This window comes from Anomaloglossus baeobatrachus, chromosome 2 (genome assembly GCF_048569485.1).
Source record: "Anomaloglossus baeobatrachus isolate aAnoBae1 chromosome 2, aAnoBae1.hap1, whole genome shotgun sequence".
Lineage (NCBI taxonomy): Eukaryota > Metazoa > Chordata > Amphibia > Anura > Aromobatidae > Anomaloglossus > Anomaloglossus baeobatrachus.
The window spans coordinates 675,736,010-675,749,652 of NC_134354.1; the positions used below are offsets into that span (position 1 = coordinate 675,736,010).

Genomic DNA, 13,643 nt, shown 5'->3' on the forward strand with positions numbered 1-13,643 from the left:
GGGTATGACTTGGTCTCAGAAAATTATGAGATTACCAACAGTTACGATATCTTAGCCCCTGGAGGGACCCAGGTGGGAGATATTACCGTCATCTTTCCTATCATGATTTCTTTGTCGCTCCATTGGGAGACCCAGACAATTGGGTGTATAGCTATGCCTCCGGAGGCCACACAAAGTATTACACTAAAAGTGTAAAGCCCCTCCCCTTCTGCCTATACACCCCCCGTGCTCACGGGCTCCTCAGTTTTTATGCTTTGTGCGAAGGAGGCAGACATCCACGCATAGCTCCACAGCTTGGTCAGCAGCAGCTGCTGACTAGGTCGGATGGAAGAAAAGAGGGCCCATAACAGGGCCCCCAGCATGCTCCCTTCTCACCCCACTTTGTCGGCGGTGTTGTTAAGGTGGAGGTACCCATTGCGGGTACACAGGCAGGAGCCACATGCTGTTTCTTTGTCGCTCCATTGGGAGACCCAGACAATTGACAATTGGGTGTATAGGCTATGCCTCCGGAGGCCGCACAAAGTATTACACTTAAAAGTGTTAAGCCCCTCCCCTTCTGCCTATACACCCCCCGTGCTCCCACGGGCTCCTCAGTTTTTTGCTTTGTGCGAAGGAGGTCAGACACGCACGCACAGCTCCACAGATTGGTCAGCAGCAGCTGCTGACCATGTCGGATGGAAGAAAAGTGGGCCCATATAGAGCCCCCAGCATGCTCCCTTCTCACCCCACTCTTGTCGGTGGTGTTGTAAGGTTGAGGTATCCATTGCGGGTTCGGAGGCTGGAGCCCACATGCTGTTTTCCTTCCCCATCCCCCTCAGGGCTCTGGGTGAAGTGGGATCCTATCGGTCTCCAGGCACTGAGACCGTGCTTCATCCACAACTCCTGTGGAGCCTGCTGGATAGGAGCCGGGTATCGTTCAGGGACATGGCCCTGCTACTTGGAGGTACTCTGTATCCCTGTGGGGACAGCGCACAGCAACACTCCAGCTTTGCTGGGTGTGCTAGTGCACCGGGGACCACGGCGCTGACCGGGTTAATATGTGCCATTACACACTCAGCGTTGCTGAGTGTGTTTATGTATAGGGACTGCCGCACTGACCGCCGCGGCCATGGAAACAATGCGGCGCGGCTGGGACTTGTAGTGCGCCGGGGACTTTCACGCCGGCCGCGCTTTTACGGCGGCCGTGTTTATTACTAGAGTCCCCGGCTTTTTGCGGCCTAGTTTCCTTTCCTCCCGCCCACAGCCCTGACAGGCAGGGGAAGGGCGGGACGCTGCACAGAACGAGCAGCACTGAGGGCTGGAGCATGCTTTGCATACTCCACCCCTCTCACTGTGCACAGTGCGGGCACCAGTTCCCGCTCTTTCTGGGTCACGCCCACGGCTCCCTCCTCTCCTCAGGACGCCGGCAGCCATTCCTGTCAGCTCCTCGGACGCAGCAGAGGGGGACAAAGTCTGGGAGACCCAGGCAGGGACTCTGGTGGCCTCACAACCGCTTTAGGCGGGTGGTAAGCAGCACCTGTGGTGCTAGCCCCATTGTGCAGTAGTGTAACATTATATGTTTATGGTATATATGTTTTACACTGTATGGTGCACAGTTGATTTCTGGCTATATACCCTATTGTGTTACTCAGGGAAGATAATAGCATGGCACCCACGAAAGGCAGGGGTGCCAAAACACAGGCTTATTATGTTGCCTGCGCCGCATGTACGACCCCGCTACCGGCAGGTTCCACTGACCCTCATTGTGTGCACTGTTCGGCCCCTGTGGCACTTACTCAGCCGGAGCCTCTGCTAAGAGGGGCCCAGGGGGAGCCACCTGCTAACACTGTTCAGGTGACGGGGACGGAGTTTGCAAAACTCTCTGAGACTATGGCTAAGATACTAGAAGCCTTGCAGTCCAGGCCGGTATCTCAGCACAGGGACTCTGTTGAATCTTTGTTCCCTGGCCCACCTCAGCTGGACCAACAATGTCCTCCCGGGGTATCTCATGGATCCCAGGCTGAGGGTTCTGACACAGACCCCAGCCCCAGACCGACTAAGCGAGCTCGCTTAGATTTTCCCTCGACATCATCATATTGTGCAGGGTCTCAGAGGGGGGAATCTCTGGTTGATGATGCGGAGACAGCTGATCAGGATTCTGATCCTGAGGCCGCTCTCAATCTTGATACTCCGGACGGGGACGCCATAGTGAACGACCTTATTGCGTCCATCAATCGTATGTTGGATATTTCTCCCTCAGCTCCTCCGGTGGAGGAGTCAGCTTCTCAGCAGGAGAAATTCCGTTTCAGGTTTCCCAAGCGTACACCGAGTATGTTTCTGGACCACTCTGATTTCAGAGAGGCAGTCCAGAATCACCATGCTTGTCCAGATAAGCGTTTTTCTAAGCGCCTTAAGGATACACGTTATCCTTTTCCCCCTGACGTGGTCAAAAGTTGGGCTCAGTGTCCCAAAGTGGATCCTCCAATCTCCAGACTGGCAGCTAGATCCATACTTGCAGTGGAAGATGGGGCTTCACTCAAAGATGCCACTGACAGGCAGATGGAGCTCTGGTTGAAATCCATCTATGAAGCTATCGGCGCTTCTTTTGCCCCAGCGTTCGCAGCCGTATGGGCGCTACAAGCTATCTCAGCAGGTCAAGCGCAAATTGACGCAGCCACACGCATGTCCGCGCCACAGGTGGCGTCCATAACCACTCAGACGTCGGCATTTGCGTCTTACGCTATTAATGCTGTCCTGGACTCTGCGAGCCGTACGGCGGTTGCAGCCGCCAATTCGGTGGTACTCCGCAGGGCCTTGTGGCTACGGGAATGGAAGGCAGATTCTGTTTCCAAAAAGCGCTTAACCAGTTTGCCAATTTCTGGCGACCGATTGTTTGGCGAGCGTTTGGATGAAATCATCAAACAATCCAAGGGAAAGGATACATCCTTACCCCAGCCCAAACCGAACATACCCCAACAGAGGAAGGGGCAGTCGAGGTTTCGGTCCTTTCGGGGCGCGGGCAGGTCCCAATTCTCCTCGTCCAAAAGGCCTCAGAAAGATCAAAGGAACTCTGACGCATGGCGGTCTAAGTCACGTCCTAAAAAGGCCACCGGAGGTGCCGCTACCAAAGCGGCTTCCTCATGATTTTCGGCCTCCTCACTCCGCATCTTCGGTCGGTGGCAGGCTCTCCCGCTTTTGCGACGCCTGGCTGCCACGGGTAAAAGACCGTTGGGTGAGAGACATTCTGTCTCACGGTTACAAGATAGAGTTCACCTCTCGTCCCCCGACTCGATTCTTCAGGTCATCCCCGCCTCCCGAGCGAGCCGAGGCTCTTCTGCAGGCGCTGGGCACTCTGAAGGCAGAAGGAGTGGTGGTCCCTGTTCCTCTTCAGCAACAGGGCCACGGTTTTTACTCCAACTTGTTTGTGGTCCCAAAGAAGGACGGGTCTTTCCGTCCTGTCCTGGACCTGAAATTTCTCAACAAACACGTAAAGACCAGGCGGTTCCGGATGGAATCCCTCCGCTCCGTCATCGCCTCAATGTCCCAAGGAGATTTCCTTGCATCGATCGATATCAAAGATGCTTATCTCCACGTACCGATTGCTCCAGAGCACCAGCGCTTCTTGCGCTTCGCCATAGAAAACGAACACCTGCAGTTCGTGGCACTGCCGTTCGGCCTGGCAACAGCCCCACGGGTTTTCACCAAGGTTATGGCTACTGTAGTAGCGGTCCTCCACTCTCAGGGTCACTCGGTGATCCCTTACTTGGACGATCTCCTGATCAAGGCACCCTCTCAAGAGGCATGCCAACACAGCCTCGACGCTACCCTGGAGACTCTCCAGAGTTTCGGGTGGATCATCAATTTTCCAAAGTCAAATCTGACACCGGCCCAATCGCTCACATACCTTGGCATGGAGTTTCATACCCTCTCAGCGATAGTGAAGCTTCCGCTGATCAAGCAGCGGTCACTACAGACAGGGGTACAATTTCTCCTTCAAGGCCAGTCACACCCCTTGAGGCGCCTCATGCACTTCCTGGGGAAGATGGTGGCAGCAATGGAGGCAGTTCCTTTCGCGCAGTTTCACCTGTGTCCTCTTCAATGGGACATCCTACGCAAATGGGACAGGAAGCCGACGTCCCTCGACAGGAACGTCTCCCTCTCTCAGGCGACCAAAGCTTCCCTTCGGTGGTGGCTTCTTCCCACTTCATTATCGAAGGGGAAATCCTTCCTACCCCCATCCTGGGAGGTGGTCACGACGGACGCGAGTCTGTCAGGGTGGGGAGCGGTTTTTCTCCACCACAGGGCTCAGGGTACGTGGACCCAGCAAGAGTCCTCGCTTCAGATCAATGTTCTGGAAATACGGGCAGTGTATCTTGCCCTGAAAGCGTTCCAGCAGTGGCTGGAAGGCAAGCAGATCAGAATTCAGTCGGACAATTCCACAGCGGTGGCATACATCAACCACCAAGGCGGCACACGCAGTCGGCAAGCCTTCCAGGAAGTCCGGCCGATTTTGATGTGGGTGGAAGCCACGGCCTCCACCATCTCTGCAGTTCACATTCCAGGCGTGGAAAACTGGGAAGCAGATTATCTCAGTCGCCAGGGCATGGACGCAGGGGAATGGTCCCTTCACCCGGACGTGTTTCAGGAGATCTGTTGCCACTGGGGGGTGCCGGACGTCGACCTCATGGCGTCCCGGCACAACAACAAGGTACCGACGTTCATGGCACGGTCTCAAGATCCCAGAGCTCTGGCGGCAGACGCCTTAGTTCAGGATTGGTCGCAGTTTCAGCTCCCTTATGTGTTTCCTCCGCTGGCACTGTTGCCCAGAGTGTTACGCAAGATCAGGGCCGACTGCCGCCGCGTCATCCTCGTCGCTCCAGACGGGCCGAGGCGGTCGTGGTACCCGGATCTGTGGCATCTCACGGTCGGCCAACCGTGGGCACTACCAGACCGACCAGACTTGCTATCTCAAGGGCCGTTTTTCCATCTGAATTCTGCGGCCCTCAACCTGACTGTGTGGCCATTGAGTCCTGGATCCTAGCGTCTTCAGGGTTATCTCAAGACGTCATTGCCACTATGAGACAGGCTAGGAAACCAACGTCCGCCAAGATCTACCACAGGACGTGGAAAATTTTCCTGTCGTGGTGCTCTGCTCAGGGTTTTTCTCCCTGGCCTTTTGCCTTGCCCACTTTTCTGTCCTTCCTTCAATCTGGACTGGAAAAGGGTTTGTCGCTCGGCTCCCTTAAGGGACAAGTCTCAGCGCTCTCTGTGTTTTTCCAGAAGCGCCTAGCCAGACTTCCACAGGTACGCACGTTCCTGCAGGGGGTTTGTCACATCGTTCCTCCTTACAAGCGGCCGTTAGAACCCTGGGATCTGAACAGGGTGCTGATGGTTCTTCAGAAACCACCATTCGAGCCAATGAGAGATATTTCTCTCTCACGCCTTTCGCAGAAAGTGGTTTTTCTAGTAGCAGTCACTTCACTTCGGAGAGTGTCTGAGCTAGCAGCGCTGTCATGCAAAGCCCCTTTCCTGGTTTTTCACCAGGACAAGGTGGTTCTGCGTCCGGTTCCGGAATTTCTCCCTAAGGTGGTATCCCCCTTTCATCTCAATCAGGATATCTCCTTACCTTCTTTTTGTCCTCATCCAGTTCACCAATGTGAAAAGGATTTGCACTTGTTAGATCTGGTGAGAGCACTCAGACTCTACATTTCTCGTACGGCGCCCCTGCGCCGCTCGGATGCACTCTTTGTCCTTGTCGCTGGCCAGCGTAAAGGGTCACAGGCTTCCAAATCAACCTTGGCTCGGTGGATCAAGGAGCCAATTCTCGAAGCCTACCGTTCGGCTGGGCTTCCGGTTCCCTCAGGGCTGAAGGCCCATTCTACCAGAGCCGTGGGCGCGTCCTGGGCTTTGAGGCACCAGGCTACGGCTCAGCAGGTGTGTCAGGCGGCTACCTGGTCGAGCCTGCACACTTTCACGAAACACTATCAGGTGCATACCTATGCTTCGGCGGATGCCAGCCTAGGTAGACGAGTCCTTCAGGCGGCGGTTGCCCACCTGTAGGAAGAGGCCGTTTTACGGCTCTCTTACGAGGTATTATTTTACCCACCCAGGGACTGCTTTTGGACGTCCCAATTGTCTGAGTCTCCCAATGGAGCGACAAAGAAGAAGGGAATTTTGTTTACTTACCGTAAATTCCTTTTCTTCTAGCTCCAATTGGGAGACCCAGCGCCCGCCCCTGTTTTTTTGTGTACACATGTTGTTCATGTTGAATGGTTTCAGTTCTCTGATATTCCTTCGGATTGAAGTTACTTTAAACCAGTTTATAATTCTTTTTCCTCCTTCTTGCTTTTGCACCAAAACTGAGGAGCCCGTGGGAGCACGGGGGGTGTATAGGCAGAAGGGGAGGGGCTTAACACTTTTAAGTGTAATACTTTGTGCGGCCTCCGGAGGCATAGCCTATACACCCAATTGTCAATTGTCTGGGTCTCCCAATTGGAGCTAGAAGAAAAGGAATTTACGGTAAGTAAACAAAATTCCCTTCTTTCCTTCCCCATCCCTTAATGGGCTCTGGGTGAAGTGGGACCCGGATCGGTCTCCAGGCACTGGGACCGTGCTCCCTCCGCAGCCCCTGGGAATCTGCAGGATAGGAGCTGAGTATCGTCAGGGACAAGGCCCTGCTACTATGAGGTACTCTGTGTCCCCGTGGGGACCGCGCATGGAGCGCTGGTGCCATACACATTACAGCACTGCTGGGTGTGTTAGTGCGCCGGGCATGGAGCGCTTGTGCCAGACACTTTCCAGCACTGCTGGGTGTGTTAGTGCGCCGGACATGGAGCGCTTGTGCCAGACACTTTCCAGCACTGCTGGAGGTGTTAGTGCGCCGGGGGACTACCGCGCGGCCGCGCTTATTGCCGGCCGCGCTTATAACTTTAGTCCCCGGCTTCTGCGGCCTAGTGTCGTTTATTCCCGCCCACAGGCCTGCCAGTCAGGGGAGGGGCGGGACGCTGCACGGATCGTCAGCGGAGGGCTGGAGCATACATTAGTATCCTCCTCCCTCCTCACTCAGTACAGTGGGGCACTGGATTCCCGCACTTTTCTTGGGCACGCCCACGGTCTCCTCCCCACAGAACGCCGGCAGCCATTCCTGTCAGCGATTCAGACGCTGGAGAGGAGAGACAACACAGGGAGACCCAGGCAGGGAATCTGGTGACCACACAACCGCTCTGAGCGGTCGGTAAGCAGCACCTGTGGTGCTGGCCCCACTGAGTACCGAAGTGTGTATATATATATATATATATATAGGCTTATAGGCTATACATTGCACTGTACGGTCGCTCTGTTGATTTTTGGCTATATACCCTCCTGGTTGTTCTCAGAGGAGACAACATGTCATCTGCAAAAAGCAAGGGTGCCAAAGCACAGGCGTACTTTGCAACCTGTACCTCATGTACAGCTGTACTACCGGCAGGTTCCACTGACCCTCATTGTGTGCAATGCTCGGCCCCTGTGGCACTTACTCAGCCGGAGCCTCTGCTACAGGTGGCCCAGGTGGATCCACCTGCTACCACTGTCCAGGTGAGAGGGACGGAGTTTGCAGCCTTTGCTGACAAACTGTCTGAGACTATGGATAAATGGTCTGCTAAAATACTGGAAGCATTGCAGTCCAGACCGGTGATTCAGGCCCCGGGCTCTATCCAATCCTTGACCCCTGGTCCCCCTCAATTGGAACAGCAAAGTGCCCCGGGGGTAACCCATAGGTCCCAGGGTGAGGTCTCTGACACGGACCGCAGTCCCAGGCCGCCCAAGCGGGGTCGCTGGGAAATTCCCTCCACTTCATCACACTGTTCAGGGTCCCAGCAGGGGGACTCTCTGGAGGATGAAGCGGAGGTATCAGATCAGGATTCTGATCCTGAAGCCGCTCTCAACCTAGATACACCTGAAGGTGACGCAGTAGTGAATGACCTTATAGCGACCATCAATCAGGTGTTGGATATTTCTCCCCCAGCTCCTCCAATTGAGGAGTCTGCTTCTCAGGAGAAATTCCGTTTCAGGTTTCCAAAGCGTACATTAAATATGTTTCTGGATCACTCTGACTTCAGAGAGGCAATCCAGAAAAACCGAGACTGTCCAGACAAGCGTTTTTCCAAGCGCCTTAAGGACACACGTTATCCCTTCCCCCCCCCGAGGTTGTCAAGGGCTGGACTCAGTGTCCTAAGGTGGATCCTCCAATCTCCAGACTGGCGGCTAGATCCATAGTTGCAGTGGAAGATGGGGCTTCACTCAAAGATGCCACTGACAGACAGATGGAACTATGGTTGAAATCCATCTATGAAGCTATAGGCGCGTCTTTTGCCCCAGCATTCGCTGCCGTATGGGCACTCCAAGCTATCTCAGCTTGTCAGGCGCAGATTCATGCAGTAACACGTACATCTGCCCCGCAAGTGGTGTCCTTAACCAATCAGGCGTCGGCGTTTGCGTCCTACGCCATTAATGCTATCCTGGACTCTGCGAGCCGTACGGCGGTGGCATCCGCCAACTCGGTGGTACTCCGCAGGGCCATGTGGCTACGTGAATGGAAGGCGGACTCTGCTTCCAAAAAGTTCTTAACCGGTTTGCCATTGGCTGGCGACCGCTTGTTTGGTGAGCGATTGGATGAAATCATTAAACAATCCAAGGGAAAGGATTCATCCTTACCCCAGTCCAAACCAAACAGACCTCAACCACGGAAGGTACAATCGAGGTTTCGGTCCTTTCGGACCGCGGGCAGATCTCAATTTTCCTCGTCCAAAAGGCCTCAGAAAGATCAGAGGAACTCCGATGCATGGCGGTCTAAGTCACGTCCTAAAAAGACCGCCGGAGTAACCGCTCCCAAAGCGGCCTCCTCATGACTTTCGGCCTCCTCAAACCGCATCCTCGGTCGGTGGCAGGCTCTCCCGCTTTTGCGACGCCTGGCTGCCACAAGTAAAAGACCGATGGGTGAGAGACATTCTATCTCACGGTTACAGGATAGAGTTCAACTCTCGTCCTCCGACTCGTTTCTTCAGAACATCTCCACCCCCCGACAGAGCCGAGGCTCTTATGCAGGCGGTGGGCACCCTGAAGGCGGAAGGAGTGGTGATCCCGGTTCCTCTTCAGCAACGGGGTCACGGTTTTTACTCCAACTTGTTCGTGGTGCCAAAAAAGGACGGATCTTTCCGTCCCGTTCTGGACCTAAAGCTGCTCAACAAGCATGTGAAAACCAGGCGGTTCCGGATGGAATCGCTCCGCTCCGTCATCGCCTCAATGTCCCAAGGAGATTTCCTGGCATCAATAGACATCAAAGATGCTTATCTCCACGTACCGATTGCACCAGAGCATCAGCGCTTCCTGCGCTTCGCCATAGGGGACGAACACCTTCAGTTCGTGGCACTACCTTTTGGCCTGGCAACAGCCCCACGGGTCTTCACCAAGGTCATGGCAACAGTGGTGGCAATCCTACACTCTCAGGGACACTCGATGATCCCTTACTTAGACGATCTACTTGTCAAGGCACCCTCTCAAGGGGCATGCCAACACAGCCTGAACATTGCTCTGGAAACTCTCCAGAGTTTCGGGTGGATCATCAATTTTCCAAAGTCAAATCTGACACCGGCCCAATCACTGACATATCTTGGCATGGAGTTTCATACTCTCTCAGCGATAGTGAAGCTTCCGCTGAACAAACAGCGTTCACTACAGACAGGGGTGCAATCTCTCCTTCATGGTCAGTCACACCCCCTGAGGCGCCTCATGCACTTCCTAGGGAAGATGGTGGCAGCAATGGAGGCAGTTCCTTTTGCGCAGTTTCATCTGCGCCCACTTCAATGGGACATTCTCCGCAAATGGGACAGGAAGTCGACGTCCCTCGACAGGAACGTCTCCCTTTCTCGGGCAGCCAAAGCTTCCCTTCAGTGGTGGCTTCTTCCCACTTCTCTGTCGAAGGGGAAATCCTTCCTGGGCTGTGGTCACGACGGACGCGAGCCTGTCAGGGTGGGGAGCGGTCTTTCTCCACCACAGGGCTCAGGGGACTTGGACTCAGACAGAGTCCTCCCTTCAGATCAATGTTCTGGAGATAAGGGCAGTGTATCTTGCCCTAAAGGCGTTCCAGCCGTGGCTGGAAGGCAAACAGATCCGAATTCAGTCGGACAACTCCACAGCGGTGGCATACATCAACCACCAAGGCGGGACACGCAGTCGGCAAGCCTTCCAGGAAGTTCGGCGGATTCTGCTGTGGGTGGAAGCCACAGCCTCCACCATATCCGCAGTTCACATCCCGGGCGTAGAAAACTGGGAAGCAGACTTTCTCAGTCGCCAGGGCATGGACGCAGGGGAATGGTCCCTTCACCCGGACGTGTTTCAGGAGATCTGTTGCCGCTGGGGCATGCCGGACGTCGACCTAATGGCGTCCCGGCACAACAACAAGGTCCCGATGTTCATGGCACGGTCTCAAGACCACAGAGCTCTGGCGGCAGACGCCTTAGTTCAGGATTGGTCGCAGTTTCAACTCCCTTATGTGTTTCCTCCTCTGGCACTGTTGCCCAGAGTGTTACGTAAGATCAGGGCCGACTGCCGCCGCGCCATCCTCGTCGCTCCAGACTGGCCGAGGAGGTCGTGGTACCCGGATCTGTGGCATCTCACGGTCGGCCAACCGTGGGCACTACCAGACCGACCAGACTTGCTGTCTCAAGGGCCGTTTTTCCATCTGAATTCTGCGGCCCTGAACCTGACTGTGTGGCCATTGAGTCCTGGATCCTAGCGTCTTCAGGATTATCTCAAGAGGTCATTGCCACCATGAGACAGGCTAGGAAACCAACGTCCGCCAAGATCTACCACAGGACGTGGAAAATATTCCTGTCGTGGTGCTCTGCTCAGGGTGTTTCTCCCTGGCCGTTTACCTTGCCCACTTTTCTGTCCTTCCTTCAATCCGGATTAGAAAAGGGTTTGTCACTAGGCTCCCTTAAGGGACAAGTCTCTGCGCTCTCTGTCTTTTTTCAGAAGCGCCTAGCCAGACTTCCACAGGTACGCACGTTCCTGCAGGGGGTTTGTCACATCGTACCTCCTTACAAGCGTCCGTTAGAACCCTGGGATCTGAACAGGGTGCTGATGGTTCTTCAGAAACCACCGTTCGAGCCAATGAGGGATATCTCTCTCTCACGCCTTTCGCAGAAGGTGGTTTTCCTAGTAGCAGTCACTTCGCTTCGGAGAGTGTCTGAGCTAGCAGCGCTGTCATGCAAAGCCCCCTTCCTGGTGTTTCACCAGGACAAGGTGGTTCTGCGTCCGGTTCCGGACTTTCTCCCTAAGGTGGTATCCCCCTTTCATCTCAATCAGGATATCTCCTTACCCTCTTTTTGTCCTCATCCAGTTCACCAATGTGAAAAGGATTTGCACTTGTTAGATCTGGTGAGAGCACTCAGATTCTACATTTCTCGTACGGCACCCCTGCGCCGCTCGGATGCACTCTTTGTCCTTGTCGCTGGCCAGCGTAAAGGGACACAAGCTTCCAAATCAACCCTGGCTCGGTGGATCAAGGAACCAATTCTCGAGGGTTATCGTTCCTCCGGGCTTCCGGTTCCCTCAGGGCTGAAGGCCCATTCTACCAGGGCCGTGGGAGCATCCTGGGCTTTGCGGCACCAGGCTACGGCTCAGCAGGTGTGTCAGGCGGCTACCTGGTCGAGCCTGCACACTTTCACGAAACACTATCAGGTGCATACCTATGCTTCGGCAGATGCCAGCCTAGGTAGGCGAGTCCTTCAGGCGGCGGTTGCCCACCTGTAGGACGGAGCCGGTTGCGGCTCTATTATGAGGTATCATTTACCCACCCAGGGACTGCTTTTGGACGTCCCAATTGTCTGGGTCTCCCAATGGAGCGACAAAGAAGAAGGGAATTTTGTTTACTTACCGTAAATTCCTTTTCTTCTAGCTCCAATTGGGAGACCCAGCACCCGCCCCTGTTTTTTGTGTACACATGTTGTTCATTGATAGGAGACAGGGTATAGATATTGTCATGTATCTGGCGGCCAATATCTATGCATTAGCCATGTCATCACATTTCTGAGAATATAACTTTTCTGTCATATCGACGCAGTTCATAAAACCTCATCTCAATAAGGTAGACAACAGATTTTACGTTTTCTTTTTCGCTGAGGCTCTTATCTCTAGCAGTCTGTGATGGGGTTACTCACTCTGCTTGCTCCATGAGGTAACAACAGGAACTTTCCATGTTTAAAAGTTGGTTTCTTCAGCCTCACATAAACCATACTCTTTTTAACCTAACACAAGCCTTCCTTCGGCTTCCCAGGAACAAAAAACACGGTATTATAGTCCATTTAACTTGCAGTACGCCCTCACAGATTCAGATGCAGCTTCTCCTCAGAAATATCCCAGTGGAGGTATTTCAGTCTCCACTCACTGACCCCAGTCAGTATACAACAACCCCCCTCTCAGAGGTTCCTTCTGGAGGTATCACCACCTCCACACACTGACCATGTGTCAAACAGACAGACACCATTTCAAGATATCAGACATACCCCTGAGCGGAGGTAGATAGCCAGACCCATCTGTTCGGCTATCCTAATAAAACTCATGCTGCCCTAATAAGACTCGGCATCAGTACTACTCTGTATAGCAGAAATCACGATCTCCTATAAATGTTGGCTTGCAGCCAGCGTTCATCATATGATCATATTGACAGATATGGGTCATCAGCTGACCCCTGGTTGTCATGACAACCCATTGGCGTTGCGTGATTACGTCACGGGCGCGATGATGGGAGTGGATAATGACGCCACTCATGCCAGTGCATGTTAAATCTTGTTATCAGAGACTGACTATGCGTTTTAACTGGTTAAAAGGAACCTGTCAGATGCAATATGCACTCAGAACCACGAGCAGTTCTGGGTGCATATTAGTAATCTCTGCCTAGCAGTCCCTGTATACACTAGCATAAATAAACAGATCTTTAGAAAAGTTTTTCTAAAGATCGTTTATTGCATGCTAATGAGGCCAGGGACTAGTCGCAAGGGTGTGAGTTCCCTTGGCTAGTCGGCCCCCTTAGCATGTTAGTAAGCCCACAGGAGAGAGCTAACATGCTAATTAATACGCAGCGACGCCGCACATACCTCAGTCTTGATGGCGGCCGGTGGAGGATGGATGCGCACTGGGCATGATCCGGAGTCCCCTGGACTTCCGATCATGTGCATTATATTGATGCCAGGAGTAAGTTTCCCAGCTTCAGTGAGATATAGTGCGCACGACCGGAAGTCCCGGGGACTCTGGATCATGTGCAGTGCACATCATCCTCCGCTGGCAGCCATCAAGACTGAGGTATTTGCGGCGTCGCTGCACATTTATTAGCATGTTAGTACACCCACAACGGCGTGCTTACATGCTAAGGGGGCCAACTAGCCAATGGAACTCATGCCCTTGTAACTAGTCCCTGGCCTCATTAGAATATAATAAAGGTGGGCGGATCTCCAATGCATCTACAGCTGTCAGATTCACATGATGGCTGATTAAAAAAGCCGTCATGTGCTGGTAAAGATTCAGGCTTGGTGTGCGAGCCTGCATCAAAGACAGGGACGCAACATAAAATGTAAATAAACGTCACATGTCGTGAAGGGGTTAATGGTTGAAAAACTGGCGTTTAC

General features: G+C 53.7%; 1 protein-coding gene across 2 annotated transcripts in view; it reads left to right on the top strand.

Moving 5' to 3' along the window:
* Positions 1-13,643, top strand: part of GTF2H4 (general transcription factor IIH subunit 4) — a 154,434-nt gene that overhangs the window by 70,556 nt on the left and 70,235 nt on the right. The gene's annotated exons all lie outside the window — the stretch shown is intronic.